Here is a 17,919-nt window from a genome sequence, read left to right as displayed (position 1 = left end):
CATAAAAACCTCTAAAATTGACAAAGAAGGTAACACCAGTGACAATTTTTTTTTTTTTACATGTGGTCTTTAAATAAATCTACAAAAAATATTTAAAAAATCATTAAGCTGTCATTTATGTGTATTCATAAAGTAAAAAGCTAATCTAATAATGTGGTCTAAGTTTAAATGTTAAAAAATGAAATACATTTTAAGACATACCAACATTGAATGTTTCTGTAGAATGACCCAAATATGAATGTAACCTGTGCTGAGTTGTATTTTTGTGTGAATGTTTTAACAGTGTAAAGTTTGTTTGTTTGTTTATTTTTATCAGGATTTTTTTTTAAAGGAAATTCTTATTTTAATTCAGCAAGGATGCATTAAATTAATCAAAAATCAGTGTAAAGTTTTCTGTTTCAACTAATGCTGTTCTTTTGAAATTTCTATTCATCTAAGGATCCTGAAAAAAAAAAAAAAAAAAAATTGTGCAGCACAACTATTTTCAACATTGATAATAATCAGAAATGTTTCTTGAGCAGCAAATCAGCATATTAGAATGATTTCTGAAGGATCATGTGACTCTGAAGACTGGAGTAATGATGCTGAAAATACAGCTTTGATCACAGGAATAAATGACTTTTTACAATATATTCACACAGAGAACAGCTATTTTAAATTGTAATACTACTGTTTTGTTTTTTTTGTTTTTGTTTTTTATCTGAATTTTTAAATAAATTCAGGCTTGGTGAGCATAACAGACTTCTTTTCAAAAACAAAGTATTTTACTGAATTTTGAACATTAGTACATGTTTGAGGTTAACTTACCAACCATATTGTTCATTGTGCCTGGGAGATGTTGTCCGACAGGAGGTCTGCTCTAAGTCTGGGGTGCAGGTCATCAACATGGAAGAATGTACAAGGAACCAAGCTAGAGCAGGTGAAATGTAGAAAAGAGAAAGAAGAATATACAGAAAACATTCTTTTAACATAGCATAATTTGCTTCTAGGTTTACTTATTTAATATTGCTCATACTTCTTACTTGAGGATGTCAAAGCCCTCTTAAAATTTTAAGAAGCTTCACCTGTTCACTTGTGTTCCTTACTTCTCCGTCTGCGGCTCCCTTCAGAAATTGTGAAATCTTGGAGCCTCCCATCTTGCCGTGCTTTTGTTTTTCTTCTGAAATCACAGAACAGTTATCAATATTTGTTTACCATGAGAGATCAAAATACATTTGAGCTAGATTCAGTTAATTGTCCCGCTGATGTAAGTCACGTCACCGATTAACGGTACAGTGTAGGCTATATGTTTAGGTTAAATAAATAAGCCTATGTCCAATCACCCACTGAAAAATTACCAGCAAAACTTTTACAGAACTGTCAAAACCTCTCATCTACACATAAAGATGTGAATAAAATCCCAAACTTTCAAAAAGAGCTGTCTATGGAGTTAGCCTAACGTTATCGTTACGTCCTCTGAAAAAGGCTAAGATGCTAACGGACTTGTTCGAAGACACTAAACCATTTCTATGAACTAATTTCACCATAAACGAGTCAAATACAAGCAAGAGAGGTGTCAGGAATAGCTGTATTTAATATTTGTGAGATTTTAGGGACTAAACTTACCGAAAACAGTAAAAACAGCAGCGAGAAACGGAGCTTCCTGCTTGTCAGACGTTGTGTTGCCGCTCCGTTTCCATGGCAACTCCCTCCGCTCCAGTGTTTGAACGCGGCTCGAAAGTTCAGCACGTCACAGTCACGCAGAATTTACATAAATAATCATATAAAATTAGAACATTACATAAATAAATAACTTAAATCTAACTAAATTATTAAATCATACATTTAATTTATTTAAATGTAGTTCTATGACACCCTGCACCTTATTGTCGGATAAAGCAGCACTTTTATATATATTTATTTATTTATTTATTTTTTAATGAACACTCAACCACCTTATTTTATTAGAAAGCCTGCTTGCATGTAGACCAGGGGTGGGCAATTAATTTCCCTAAGGGTCCAAGAGAAACTTGGGCAGTTAAGAGGGCCAGATTAACACACCTAACTAGATTCTTTATAATAAATTAAAAAAAAAAAAAAAAAAAAAACAGTAAATGAATGAAAATGTGAAGCACAATATTTTATGAACGTTCACAAAAAGAATTTGGAAATTGTGCTTTTTTTTCTTTTCTTTTTTTTTTGCAGTGTTTAAAAAACTAGCATCTCAACTTTGGACAAAAAAAGCAAGTACCTGTATTTCAAAGGCCAGCATCACATTAGAGCAATTCCAGCGTTATTGACGTGACATTCGCAGTCAAAACATAAATTCTCATATAAATAGGCTATTCATTAGACCTGTGTTGAACCATCTCTTTATATTTTTCTAAATTCCCGAAAATAGAGTCCAGACTTCAAAAAAGAATCAGTCTATAAACGTGTTTTATATTATTTGTTCATATACGAGTTTTTGGGGAGATATAGGCTATTTTGTACGATTTACAATGCACAAGCCATAAGCAGCAATATCTGCCGGATGTAGAAAGGTTGTCTACTCATTAAAAAAAAAAAAAAAAATTATTTTTTATTTTTTTTGTGTGTGTGTTTCAGAGGGAAAATCAATGTAGCCTAGTCAACGTGATCTCTCCGTTACGGACTTGACAGTTCTAAGAGAATAGAGCTGCCCCCAACAACTTAACTAGTCGTTCATTTAAACCAACTAGGCCTAATCGCATGTTTATCCAAAGTTTATAATCCACAGTGAGTCTTAATTCCTCGCTCAAGCACACACATAAAGTTTGCCACAAAGCACAGGAAAAAGTCGCCAAATGATTATGAATGTGTCGGGGGGAAAAAAGTAGTAATTTTAATTATTTATTAATATGAGTTGGGCCTATTATGAGTTTCGAACTGATGTTGTTTCATTATTAGAAAGAAAAAAAAAATGCAAGTGATCATGTGGGCGCCCTGTCATGCATCCCACACTCCGTACAAACATCTGAATATGGGCCAGTAAGAACATAGGTTTATTAACATAATTCACCAGTCTACAGCCGAGACAGATGCAGTTATAACTTAAAACTGAAGCTATTTGAGTTTTAAAATGATAATGGACCGATGCCGCTACAAATTTATCATTAGTTGTTGTTGATCAAGATTATGTCGTTATAAAAACTTGTTTTAATTCATGGATTAAATAATTAAGATACCAAACAGGTTAAGAAAATGTGCTGATTATATCTTACAAATATTTATATAAATGCTATAAATAGCCTTGAGCTACGAATAAGACTGCAGTTTCACGTTTTGCGTCTGCATAACAAAGTAAATTATTTTTAACGTGCAATTAGCCTATATGAAATAAAACCAAACAAGAGGTGTAATGAAGAAAAATATTTAGACAAAAATAAGGAAAAAGAAATTCATTTTTATAATTTATAGAGTATAGCCTATATATAGCCTGTATGCCAGCGGTGTAAAAAATGTCTGCAGAAAAAATAACAAAACATTCGACAAAGCTCGAGTTAAAATGTTTTGTCATTCATTGTTTTTAAAACTTTCATCTTCCGCTAATATTTAGAGACAGACGGATAAATATAAAATAATGAATAAAAATAAATTTTAGTTACCCGGGTACAGTTACAGGCCTGTTCCACTCTGTGAGAGTGCAGGCGCAGATCTCCTCCGATTCCTCTGACCAAGTTTCAACCTGTATCAGACTTTATGATTTCGATCAGATGCGTCGGCTGTGTCGGTTGATCAGCCAACGTGGTTTCGACGTTGAATCAATGTTTTATTTTCGACGTAATAACGTTCTGATGTACCGACCATATAATGAACGTTGATTCAACATCGAAATTTGATTGACGATCGATACTGACCGTTACAACCAAAAATCGACGTTGATTCTATGTCAGTTTGCTATCTGGGTATATTACAATAGTTTTAAACTTTGTGTTAATCGTTATTTATGATCCGCTTCGTCAGTTTCATCTAGGATATCCATGTGATACTAATTAAATTTACTAATGCAGCCGAAGTCCCGGTAAACAAATCGGCTCGGAGCATTTATGATGGCTGTTTTGCTAACGTTATTTACCATTTCAGACTGATATTTGCTCCTCACGTTTTTTAATTTAATAAACTCATAACGTTAGTTGCATATGTTTTTGAAATCAATGTTTTCAGAGCAAAGGCAGCGTGGAGTGCTGGGATGTCAAAGTCATCAAGATGGCTGCAGTACTACGAGCCTAAAGTGAAGTAAGTAGAATTGACATTGATTTAAAGGTGTCATAGGTGATTGTCTTAAGAAACATTTTTTGTTATTCTGGTTGAAAGTCTCTTCACATCCTGATAGCAATCATTAAGTTAAGTGGTCTAAATGTATTTATGTGTATTTATATATTGTAATGACCCGGCAGTCAGCACTAGCAGCCGGGTGCATTATGGGTATTTGTTTAGAGTAGATTTATGCGGTATTTAAGCAAGATGGTTGGGTTTTTGCATCAGCAATGTTATGTGTGTTTATGTTCAAGCCAGTTTGGGTGGGGTTTGGTTCATTTACTGCCTTATGTAAAAAAATGAGAGAGACGTGTAGGGGATATGGCCTGGCCTGTGTAAGTTCTTATTCTGTGTTCAGAATTAAAAGAGAAAGATGACATTACTGCCTCCTGGTGGTTTGTTCTGACAGAACTCTGGCTCACAGAGACACTCAGGGTCGTGCGGTGTATGGGACATCAGTGCTCGTATTTCCTGCTAGCCAAGTTAAGAGTTGCGACGCGTAGATGCTAGCACCCCGTTAGCAATTAGCCCCGTAATAGTTAGTAGCCTAACTTCGCTCCGGTCAGCCCCACGTTCTACAGAATAACAGCCAGCTGTTACAATATTCTGTGGAAGGCGTAGGACCAAGAAACGTATAGTACTTTTACTAACTGTACTATAAAGTTTTCTCACGAGTGAATGACACATGATGTAGCCCAGCGCTGTTCCCAGTTCCAGTCCTCGCGTCCCCCGCTCTGCATATTTTGCATGTCTGACTTAACACACCTGAATCAGATAACCAGCTCGTTAGAACAGAGCTACGTGCATGAACTGTGTTCCAATTGACATGCTCCCTACACAGTTTTCATTGCTCCCTATTCCCTGAACAGGGAAAATCCATTGAAGTTTATTTCACTTCGGAACATACATTCACGGATTTGCGCTGCACAGCGTCTTACACACAGATGAAACTTACTAGAGAAGTGTTAAGTGTGACATACCTCTGTAAATAAATACAATTTAAATTCACATCTCGTACACTTTAATGCCCTTTGTATGGGACATAAACGCTCGCTTTGAATTGGAATCATGGCGGAATATCTGGTGATGTCCACTTCGCAGGGCACTTATGAGTTACGGTCGAACAGAACAACCGTTGGACGTGATAAGATATGCATATGAAATATGCAGAGCAGGGAGGGTGCCAGGACTGTAATTGGAAACCGTTGATGTAGCCAATTGTAGTAATTTAATGTTGTCTCTGGTATTCTGCTCTTTGAGCGTATGTGCGTTCAGGGGGCGTGGATTTGGACGGCGATTGCAGGGAGGGTGGGACGTTTTAAGTTAGCATTTTCCGAGATCTCCTACTACACCTTTAATTGATGGGTTTTGTGATATGTGAGATGTAAATTATCACTTTCTGAAATGTTTTTTTTTTTAAGTGTTAAGTCATCTTTTGGATGAATTGCTATTTTTTGCAAATGTAGCTGCACAAACGGGTCTTCTGAAGCAGTACAATATTTTAGACTGAGATTTAAATCATTGATCAACTCATGCATACACAGCCCAGACAAATACTGATTCTTTCACACCACATGAAGGACATCATGATGTCCAAGGATCAAGGATGTTATATGTAATGTAGTGTGCCACCATTTTTTATTCAGACTGTATTAGCAGAATGAATATCATATTAAATTTCAGTTTGCCTTAGATTCAGAGTCATTATGCTTCACAAGAATAGAGTTGGGTCTTGTAAGTTCTAGTTCTAGTAACTTAGGCTTTCTTAATATGGATTACAAAAAAGGTCTTGTGTGTTATATTTCCACTTGCACCTATCTTAAAGTTGCTTTGGGTTTGTATAAAGGTGTGTTGATTTATTATTTATATTTATTAATTTGTATTTATTTGGTTGTTCTATTAATGAAAAACCCAATTCAATTCAAGCTCAAGAACATTCAGCTGATACACCCCTGTTTTTCCCAAGTTTTTCCCGATTAAATCCGGTTGACCAACAGCTCTGGAAGACATGTTGTGAAAATTACTACAAGTTTTTGAAAAGTACTACAGGGTTTTAAATGGGCACACACCCTACTGAAAAAACACTACTCCGATCCTTCACACCTTTATTTTCAATTATTAAGAGATTAAAAATTGACATTTCTTTCCATACAAGTCTTAATTTTATGATTTGTGACACATACTAACACTTTTTTTAATGCATTTAGAAAAGGAGCCTGACCAGGTGCAGAAGGCACCAGTCCCCATCATTGCTGTTGAGGAGGAAGAGAAAATGTCACGAGGGAACCCACTGGATGTTTTGATTGTCTTTTAAGACAAAGAGATGATGTCAACCAAGTCTAGGGTCAGTGCACTGCTGCTGTTTTTTGCACTTTATGCCTTTATTTAGAGTACACTAACTTCTCAAAGCAGCTTTACGGAAAAGGCTTGTCTACATTACAATTTAGCCTGATCTGTACTATAAATACTACACTTTTCAACTTGAATAGTATTGTATCTCGTGATTTATAGTGATGCTACATGGGTGTACTCACTTCTGTTGTATACTGTATGTTTGACTAATTCACTGTGTTACATCCCTAGGATGTATGTGTTGTATTTGAAATGCATTGTTGGTGTGTAAGTGTTTTCCCGCCCTTTTGGCGTGGTTATGTTTCGCCTATGTGTGTGCTCTGTCTACCTCTATCTCTCTCACTCTCTGCTTGCTTGGCAGTTGCAAATTGCCCACAGGTGGTGCTCATCAAAGAGCGTGCTGCAGACGGTGTGGCTACAAAAGAGTAGAATGAACACTGCCTGGGAAGGCTCACTTCTCCCCTGCTCCAGACTTGTGTTGGGGGTTTCTTCTTTAAGGGTTTATTCACACCAGGAAAGTCCGATAGTTCACTTGCTTTGGTCCGGACCAAATAGAATGTTTTTTTTTGTTTTTGGTGCGGTTTGCTTTCACACTGCCCTTTTGCAAGTGAACCAGAAATTGTAAACAAAACCACACGTGTGCTAAGGTCATCCGTTCATTGGACAGAAATTCTCAAGCAGGGGAAAAACAGGAAGTGCAAAAACAGGCTAATCATGGAGATCTTTCGTAGTGCAATTTTTATTCTTTTACTGATTTGCTGCCATGACAGGGCTCGCAAAATCGCTAGCCCGACGTCCGGGCTATTGTGTTTTCCAGTTGGGCTACCAAAATGTATCACTGCCCTGCCCGACGGGCTACCTTAAATACAGATCTCCCGTGGGTCCTTAAAAACTCTGAAAGTGAGTTGTATCAAAATTAAGGCCATAAAAAGTTTTAAATATGTTAAATGGTGTAAGAAATGTCTTAATTATAATTTCAAGAGGTCTTACAGTTGGGGACGGAAAGACAAGAGTCGCGATACGGCAGGATTAAACTTCAAAAGGCAATGATGTCATTGAATAAATATGAGCGCTGCACGTTTCAAGTCAAAACGCTGTGCGGTTGTCTTTATGTGAATGTATCTGAAGGGAACCGACTGTCCTCAGAAACGTGTCGTTGGCATTTTAATTTCATTTTACCTATAATTCCTGATAAAGCAGCGTTTATGAGCTCTGAGCTGCTTTGTGTACAGCGTTCCGGGAAACCGCAATATTTCAGCGCTCCTAAAGCGCCACCGTGGCAGAGAATGAATTTGCATTTCAATAAGCCTTTCTTACTGTTTATGGTCAGATCAATGCAGATATCAACTCATGTTTTACGCAACAAACACATAGAGTTGTAAATGAGAAAGAAGTTGATGTGCCTTCTAAAAATCTAAACAATTAAGACAGTGATATTTATACGTTTTAAATTAACAATTTATATGTTTGATTGATCCCTTTTCATAAAACGGCCTATAGCCTGAAACGCTGTTGTATAAGATTTTTGTTTTTGTGGAAACCTGTATCTGAACTGTAAATCATGTAATTTTATGGCTCAAAACTGTATGTTACCATAGACATTGTCCAACCCCGCTCATTCTGTGTTCATTTTACTTGTGCAGCTCTTAAAATGGGTCATAAATTCTGCAGATACCCTGTAAATAGTGAAATAAAATTCCTTCCTTCATATTTGTTATTTGTGTATTGAAAATATTTTTGATTGACATTTAAACTCCTATCTGATTTTCTATATTAAATAAATAAAGAAAGAAAGAAAGAAAAGAAAATAGTAATTTTTTAATTCGGGCTAGTTAATTAATTTTCGGGCTACCAAAATCTGAAGAGTACCTGCCCGAAGGGCTACCAGGGATTTTGAAATTTTGCGAGCCCTGCATGAGATAAAAACTTATGAGCATCATATATGAGACAATGTCATACAATGTTGTAATTACGACTTGCCAAAAATAAAATCTATAGATATGAAATACTCAAAAGCATATCAAAATGTTAGTTTAAACATTTAACCTGGATAAATGTGCGCTATTGGGCGCATATTCAATCGTTTGTGCGGAGAATGGAAGCTGAAGCGCGCTTCAGGACATCAGTGGAAACAAATTAAATACGCCGTAATTGTTGCTCATAAAGGTAATAATAATACATTGTTCGGAAATGTAAAGGGTATATTTTTATTTGTGTGCACTCACAATATCAAGAAAACGTGCTTTTCTAAAATAAAGAAAACTAATAGGATGCGCTTCCCGTCAAAAATGAACCGTAACTCAGTGAAAATTTTCCTTATAGACATGATGAATATATCTATAGAAAGCTTTGAATTACTACAAACGAAATAAATCATATCCAAAACAAAAACTCTTTCATTATAATCCATAAAGATGCATTTCTTTATAAAGGTGCGTCCAATGAGGAGATGGCGAGTCAGGATTTTTAACTTCATCTTTGTGACACTGACTCAGAAAACACTAGTTTATTAATAAACAATTAAAATATCTCCTTACTACTTCCCCCAGACACATTCATTGTAACTTTTGCTGGGGCTTTGCGGCAAGCTTTAGCCTATTTAGTGCGCTCATGTCACGTTGCTGTGGGCGCTATAGTCACGAAAATTCATAATTTGCACACGTTTAAGCATTGCGGTTTGAAAACAAGTGATTTAAGCGATTGAAATGCAAACAACAGCACTATATGCGCGAGCTGTGTGTTTTCTGAGCGTGCTTTCTGCAATTGGATCGGATCGAGGCCGGTTCATATTCACACCTTAAACGAACCGTACCAGAGTTCGTTTGGAAGCTGACCGAGACCACCTCTTCAGCTGGGTCTCGTTACGCTTGTTTGGTCTGCTTTTGGTGCGCATCCGAGTGCGATTGCTGCATTCTCACCTGCCCAAACGAACCGCACCAAGAGGGAAAACGAACTCTAGTGCGATTCAACCGAACTAAATGAGGCAGGTGTGAAAGCACCCTAAGAGATCTGTTGATTGTGGGTGAATTTAAATAATTAACTGTTGAGTGAAAACGTCTGAGAGTAGGTTGTATTCCTGTTGAACAGCAGTGTGTGCTGTAACCACAAGTAGTGCATGTAAATTTTCTTTAACTTACTTCCTGGTTAAGGTATCCAAAGGTATTGTAACTTCTTTTCTTTATTTGATTTATGGTTAGATTGGAAGCTGTAGGGGGAGGGTGCCATTATATTTTTTACTCCTGTTTATCCCTGTTTTTGGTTAGTGAGGGAGTTAAGGAAAGCTTTTGTTGTTGATTTCTTTTCTTTTTCCTGAATAGGTTATTTAGGACTCCTCCTGTTAGTTAACTATTTCCCAAGTCTTGAAACTTGCCCATGAAAACGCATTGTGTCTGGTCATGTAGGTATAACAAAAACCTACCAACTAGTGTTAATTTTGGCAGGCATTTTTGATTTAGTCTTAGTCTTAGTCTTGAGACGAAAATGCTTAATAGTCTTAGTCACATTTTAGTCATTTGAGTATTTCATAGTTTTAGTCTAGTTTTAGTCGACGAAAAGTTATTGTATTTTTGTCAACTTTTAGTCTTTACTTTTAGTCAAAGTGCCGTTAACAACATTTATTTTGGTAGCTATTTTATATGTAGTATTCAAACAAAAATAGGCATCAATTCTTCTCTCTTTAGACCAAATGAATTAAGCTTGTGAGAAATTTGAATCAAGGATTGAATTTGGAAAAACTGGAATACATTTTCATTTTTTGGTAGAGATACAAATTAAACTCATTTTTCAGATACAGTAGCTTTACTTAAGTATACATTTATTTAACATCTTTTGTTGGTTAACATTTATGACACGGATAATTAGGAATGCTGTCCCTTTAAGACGGAAGGCATGCATGTAATACTGACACACATTCAGTTTTCACCCACCTGTTTACGCTCACTTAAGCCATAACTGACTGTATTTATGTGAGATACTCTGACTCTACACGATAGACACAGGACTGATGTGTGTGTATTTGAGCAATGAGAACTGAGAACTGATCGCGCGCTGTACTGAAGAAGTGGAGCTTGTGCGCGAGAGAGAGCACTTCTATCAGCGCGACTCCGCCTATCCCGCCGTCACTAACTTTAAATTAATCGACAACGAATTGTGACTCCCGAGAAAAACGGGACGTCTGGTCACCCTATCCCTAACCCTTCGGGTGCTGAGGCTATTGTTTCAGATCGTTAGTTTGCATTTTGATAGCCTATCCGTCCACTGCGGCTGCCATACTGAGACTAGATACGCCCCTCATCTGATTGTAATCCAATGACAGAGACACACATTTTGGATTTAGGATGTATTTTGAATGTCCGGTAGTCCTCAAATAACATTTTAGTCCCGTCTCGTCTTGTTAATGAAGACGCGGCATTAATTTCGTCATAGTTTTTATCATCAGACATTAATTTTAGCTCATCAACGTCTCGTCTTAGTCACAGAAAAAAGGTTCGTTGACGAATATTTTTCGTCTTCGTCGACGAAATTAACACTGCTACCAACGCGTTACTAGGTACTTTTTCTGGCCTGGTTTTAAATCCTCTGTGTCCAGATTCTGTAAGTCATGTCATGTATGTCAAAATTCCACCTGCACCCCTGTGTCCTATTCCAGCTGTGGGTGACCCGTTCGAACGCTTAATTGTTGATTGTGTTGGACCGCTGCCCAAAGCCAAGTCAGGACACCAATATATTTTGACCATGATGTGTGCTGCAATTCACTTCCCTGAGGCTGTTCCAATACGTACATTGAAAGCTAAGGTTATTGTAAAAGAGTTGCTCAAATTCTGTACCACTTTTGGATTGCCAAAAGTAATTCAGAGTGACCAAAGGTCAAACTTTACTTCTAGAATTTTCAGACAGGCTCTAGAAATGCTTGGCATAAGTCACCAAATGTCAACTGCATATCACCCTGAGTCTCAAGGGGCACTCGAAAGATTCCATCAAACCTTGAAAAACCCGCTGCGTCGTTATTGTGTGGAAACTGGGAAAGATTGGGTCGAGGGTCTTCCTTTCCTGATGTTTGCGATTAAGATAGTCAGTGCAAGAATCCCTTGGCTTTAGCCCCTCTGAACCTGTGTTTGGCCATACAGTTCGTGGCCCTCTGAAGTTAAGTGAACAATTGTTGGATCAAAGTTCTAAACCCGTTCCTGTTGATGATTGTCACTTCTATCCGTGAGAGGTTGCGCAAAGCCCAAATTCTTGCTAAACTTCATCTTTCTACTGCTCAGACTAAGATGAAGGCGCATTTTGACAAGAGGTCTGTAAAAAGAGACTTTCGCCCTGGTGATCCTATGTTGGTTCTACTTCCAATACCCGGTTCTATTTCGCATGTGAAATTCTCTGGTCCATACCTGGTCAAAAGGAAGTTAAATGAGACAAACTTTCTTGTTGCCACTCCTGACAGGAAATGTAAAAGTCGTATTTGTCATGTAAACCGACTTAAGACCTATGTAGACGGGGCTCATTCTGAAGTGACTACAGGTCAGACTGGGAGTTCCCCACTGCCTGCCTCTGTTGCCACTGTGGGTGTAATGGCAAATTACTCCTTGGAGGAGGATGGCTTGATGAACAGTGACGTTCCAGTTTTTTCTACTTGTCTGAAGAATTCTGCAATCCTGCAAAATCTTCCACATTTCCTTTCTCATCTGATTGATGAACAGTCTAAGGATTTAACCAAATTACTGTATGCATTTCCTACCCTATTTAGTGATGTGCCAGGTAGAACTACTGTGTGTGTTCATGATATTGATGTTGGTGATGCTGCCCCCATAAAACAACATCCTTACAGAGATAATCCCCGGAAACGAGTGATCATGCAGACAGAAGTTGAGTATATGCTGCAGCATGGAATCGCTACACTCAGCCAGAGTCCTTGGAGCTCTCCCTGCTTACTTGTTCCAAAAGCCTTACTTGTTCCAAAGCCTGATAATAGCTTCCGGTTTTGCACTGATTATCGGAATGTCAACGGCGTAACAAAACCTGACTCTTTCCCCCTTCCTAGGATGGAAGACAGTGTCGATAGAGTTGGTTTAGCGAAATATGTTACCAAGTTAGATCTACTAAAAGGCTATTGGCAAGTGCCCCTCACAAAATGTGCCTCTGAAGTTTCTGCATTTGTTACCCCTGATAGTTTCCAAACAATACAGGGTCCTAGCTTTTGGAATGCGAAATGCTTCTGCTACGTTTCAGCACATGATGCAACAGATATTGTCTGATGTCCCAAACAGTGAAGTGTATCTGGATGATATTGTAGTGTATCCAGATAACTGGACAGACCACCTAAAGACCATCGAAAAGGTTTTCAAACGCCTTGCCGCAGATTCTTTGACACTAAACCTTGCCAAATGAGAGTTTGCAAAAGGAATTGTTACATACCTGGGCAAGCAGGTAGGCCAGGGAATGGTTAAACCTGTTAAGGCAAAAATCTCAGCTATACTCGAATTCCCTGTGCCTTGTAACCAACGTGAACTTAGACGCTTCCTAGGTATGACAGGATATTATCAAAGTTTCTGTCCCAATTTCTCTGCCCTTGTCGCTCCACTTGCAGACCTTCTTAGTACCAACCGAAGGTTTTTATGGACCAGTCATTTTCAACTTGCATTTGAAGCTGCTAAAGATCTGCTCTGCCATGCACCTGTCCTGGCTGCTCCAAACTTCAAATTGCCTTTCAGACTACAAGTGGATGCAAGCGCTGTAGGGGCTGGGGCGATCCTTCTACAGGAGGATGGGTACCATATTGAACATCCTGTTTCCCAATTTTCAAAAAAATTAAAAAGTACAACAGAACTATAGTGTAATTGAAAAGGAATCTCTGGCGTTATTGCTTGCTCTACAGCATTTTGAGGTATATTTGGGGATTAACTCCAATCCTATCATCGTGTATACTGACCATAACCCTCTTGTGTTCCTTTCCCGTATGTCAGGTTCCAACCAGCGATTACTATGGTGGTCTCTCGCTGTCCAAGGGTATAATCTGGACATCCGTCACAAGAAGGGCGCTGAAAATGTTATGGCTGATGCTCTCTCAAGAGTATGAAATTGTTCTCTCGCTGTCCCTAGTATCCTCTTTCCAAGTGTAACTGGTAAGAGTAAAAGTGTTGACTACAAACCTTGGGTTGTATTCTTAGTGGTGGGGGTGTTACATCCCTAGGATGTATGTGTTGTATTTGAAATGCACTGTTGGTGTGTTTTCCCGCTCTTTGGGCGTGGTTATGTTTCGCCTATGTGTGTGCTCTCTCTCACTCTCTGCTTGCTTGGCAGTTGCAAATTGCCCACAGGTGGTGCTCATCAGAGAGCGTGCTGCAGACGCTGTTGCTGCAAAAGAGCAGAATGAACACTGCTTGGGAAGGCTCTATTCTCCCCTGCCCCAGACTTGTGTTGGGGGTTTCTTCTTTAGAGATTTGTTGATTGTGGGTGAATTTAAATAATTAACTGTTGAGTGAAAACTTCTGAGTGTAGGTTGTAGTCCTGTTGAACAGCAGTGTATGCTGTAACCACAAGTAGTGCATGTAAATTTTCTTTAACTTACTTGCTTGTTAACCTGTTAACCTGCACTAGGACGCCGGCGCACTGAACGCTCTGTGTTTGCAGGTGGCAATGTTTACATATAGACAAAATTAATCTTGACAAACTATGTATCATTCTGAAGGTCTAAGCCTCAAGCATCCGATGATAGATTTCCGTTTTTCGATGAAAAGCTTATAAGGAATGTATTTGCTAAATTTGTGTAAGCAGTACACATCAAAACATCCATAATAAAAACGCAATACATACCAGCTTCGCTGTAATATTGAGTGCTGCTGTAAATCCCGGTTTATTTAGAGAGGTAAGGGTCCACTGAACAAGATCCCATAGAGAACTTTTAGTCCAACGAGACAATAACGTTGTAATATGGATGGATATTCCTTTGTTTACATTTCATTTCTTCAGGAGAGTTATTGTTTGTGTCCGTTATGGAATAAATGACGCTCAAAAACAGCGTCTTGGTGGAAAAACAACAACACGGTTTTGTAGCACGCATTGTTACAAACAGAATGAGACCATCCAAAAAAAAAAAAAAGTGACAGATACACGGAATATTGTTAATTTGAATTCTAGCGCTCTCTTGTGATGACGCACCTGTCAATTTTTTTTTTTTTTTTTTTCAACATTCTTCATACGTGTGTTTGTGTTTTGTGGTGAATGGTAGACATATTCTCAGAAAAATGGTTGCAAGAATCTTATTTTTCATGGTATCATCTTCAAATTTAAAATATAAACTCATGAGACATGTGACTTTCAACCCATTACTTTTCTGGATCGCTCCAGGACTGATTTCATGTATTTGTATATGAAATAAAAAAACATTCAGTGTGGTAAAAAACATTTTCAGGGCACTTCAGTGTCTATAACTTTTTATCTTTTTAAACATTTTCAGCTCTGGATGATGGAAAGTCTTCTTTCCAAAGATACCTAAATTGTGTGTGTAGCAGGCTGAGGTCAGGAACTGTTACAATTTTAAGTTAGATAGGTCATTTTCAGCTGTGAGTCCCAATATGGGGGTGCTAGCTAAAGGGTTAAGGTATCCAAAGGTATTGTAACTTCTTTTCTTTATTTTATTTATGGTTAGATTGGAAGCTGTAGGGGGAGGGTGCCATTTTATTTTGTACTCCTGTTTATCCCTGTTTTTGGTTAGTGAGGGAGTTAAGGAAAGCTTTTGTTGTTGATTTCTTTTCTTTTTCCTGAATAGGTTATTTAGGACTCCTCCTGTTAGTTAACTGCTGTTTTGTTTGTTGTTTTGGCCAGGCCCTCTCCTGAAGACATTTATTGCTTCCATGATTCTTGCTTTATAAATAAACCGTTTTAATTCGCCAAACTAAGTGGTTGTTGCATTTCTGGGGTGGAGGATTGGAGTGATTCCTCCACGTTTTTATTGATTTCTTCCTTATAAGTCTTAGTTAACCTGTTACTCCCACTCCCAACCCTAGACTGGGGGAACGGGAACGTCACAACTGGAAGCAATATTGACGTGACGTACTGATACAATTCCTCACTGCTAATCATGGATATTTACAGTCTGATGTAGTAAAGTATATGTTGTATGAACATGCCCTCTGACCATACCTCTTTTACTTTAACAAATGCTGTTCTTGCTGAGTTTCCACACACAAGTACATCTGATGTGCGAGCAGTCATCAGGCGCAAATGTAACAGAGCATTTCTTTATAGAACTGCAATTATTTTTTGGACGTATAATTTAAAATTGTTTTGTATTGTTTTTGTTTTGTTTTTATTTTACATGTTTGAAATGTTTTATTTTTGTTTCTTTCAGCGTTCTTTTTATTTAAAAACATGGTGCATTTTATATTTTGCAATGCTAAAACCATTTGAGGTTTAAATAAACACTGTTTGAATTGTTAATAATCTGTCTCTGTCTGTCATTGAATTTATGTATTTATTGTTATGACCTTAAAAAGTGGATTCAGCATTGGGGGGGGGGGATTAGTATATTTTGTATATAGTATAATTAGTATATATCATGGACCATAAGAACTTTTAAGTAATTGCAATTTAATAAATTTAAGTTGGTCCAACTTAAAATAAAAAGTGAACAACACATTTTCAAACTGTTATTTGTCAGTGTAACTCAGAATTGTCAAGTTCACTTAATGTATTTCTTTAATTATGCATTAAGTTGGCTCTTTAGGAGCAAATATAGCGGCTTCTCCGAGATGGGTATAAACGGAGGTTGGAGCCAGCTCTAAATGGGCGGGACTTGTTAATATTCCCTACACCAAACTCATATTTATTCAATGACATCATTGCCTTTTGAAGTTTAATCCAGCTGTATCGCGGTTCTTGTCTTTCCATCCCCAACTGTAAGACCTCTTGAAATTATAATTAAGACTTTTCTTATACCATTTAACATATTTAAAACTTTTTATGGCTGTAAATTTTATACAAGTAAACTGAGAGCTTTTTAAGGACCCACGGTATTTATGTTAGCCTGTTGGGCAGGGCAGTGATACATTTTGGTAGCCCAACTGGAAAACGCAATAGCCCCGCGATTTTGCGAGCCCTGGGTTTCCTCAATTTTTTAAAGAAAAGTCAACTGATCGCTTTTTACAGTGTTAGTTTGGGCTCCTCCTCAATGCATCCTATAGAAATGTTGTCAAATCTCTCACACATCCAGTCGGTTTTTGCATTTTTTATCATGTAGACAACAGGTTAAGTAAAAATATTAATATGCAAGAGCGAATAAATATAGCAAAATGGTCCTCTTTATAATTATTTTTCTAGCTGACCAATGAGCTTATGGATGGCCAGTGGTTAGATATTGTTACGTGGCATTGTTTACAAGCTTTACAAGATTTCCACAGTTTGCCACAGAATGAGCGATTACATGAGACATTTCAATAAGTGTAGGCTCTCTTATAAAATAGCCTACCTTTTGATATTAATTCACATTCATTTCATACTAAAATAGAGAAAGATATAATGTGTTCACTTGCCGCTTGAACTGAGGCGCTAAAGCGATTACGCCTGCCGCATTAAAGAGCGTCAAAACCGTATCTATTAATTTTGTTATGAATTTGGCAGAATTTTAAAGCTGATACTTTGTTTATTAAAAAGTAACAAAGCACAAAGCTTATTGTGATTACTGGACGGCAAGTGCGCCACAAACAGGCTAATATGAAGCTCACGCATTTACAGAACTCAGCATATAGACTAAAGATCTTGATAACAAGAAGCCATATTAATAATGATTATAAACGAGAATTGTTAACGATATTGCCAATATTCACACAGCTGACAGCTTTACCTGTTGAAGTTTGTTCAAGTTGTGCATGAAATAGACACTGCTTTTCAGGGTTCTGTCACTTCGGTCTAGTGTTATTCATGGTTTTGTGACAGAGCCCTGACGCTCCCGTCTTGTCCTGTTTTATGTGGGTGCGCGGCTCGAGTGTGCGCTCTCTTGTCTGCGTGCCTTGTTTTGTGTTGGAGCGTGGTGTTCGGATCCCGGCACTCATGTCTTGAGTTTCGGTTTTGTGTCGGGGTTCGGACACTCGCGCTCCATGTTCTGTCTTGTTGTGTGAGCGTGCGGTCTCGAGTTCGCTCAGCCGCAGGCTCTTTTGTCCGCGTACGTTGTGTTTTTGTGTTGCACGCAGTTCGTGTTTTTATCGGCTGCGTGCATTCATGTTATGTCTTGTGCTGTGTGGCACGCAGCTTGTGTTTTTCATTGGCTGCGTGCTTTCATGTTGTCATGTCTTGTGTGAACGCGCGGCTTATGAGTAT

This window comes from Onychostoma macrolepis, unplaced genomic scaffold, assembly GCF_012432095.1.
Source record: "Onychostoma macrolepis isolate SWU-2019 unplaced genomic scaffold, ASM1243209v1 Scaffold9, whole genome shotgun sequence".
Lineage (NCBI taxonomy): Eukaryota > Metazoa > Chordata > Actinopteri > Cypriniformes > Cyprinidae > Onychostoma > Onychostoma macrolepis.
The sequence above is the reverse complement of the archived record's forward strand: the minus strand, read 5'-3'. Positions refer to the sequence as shown.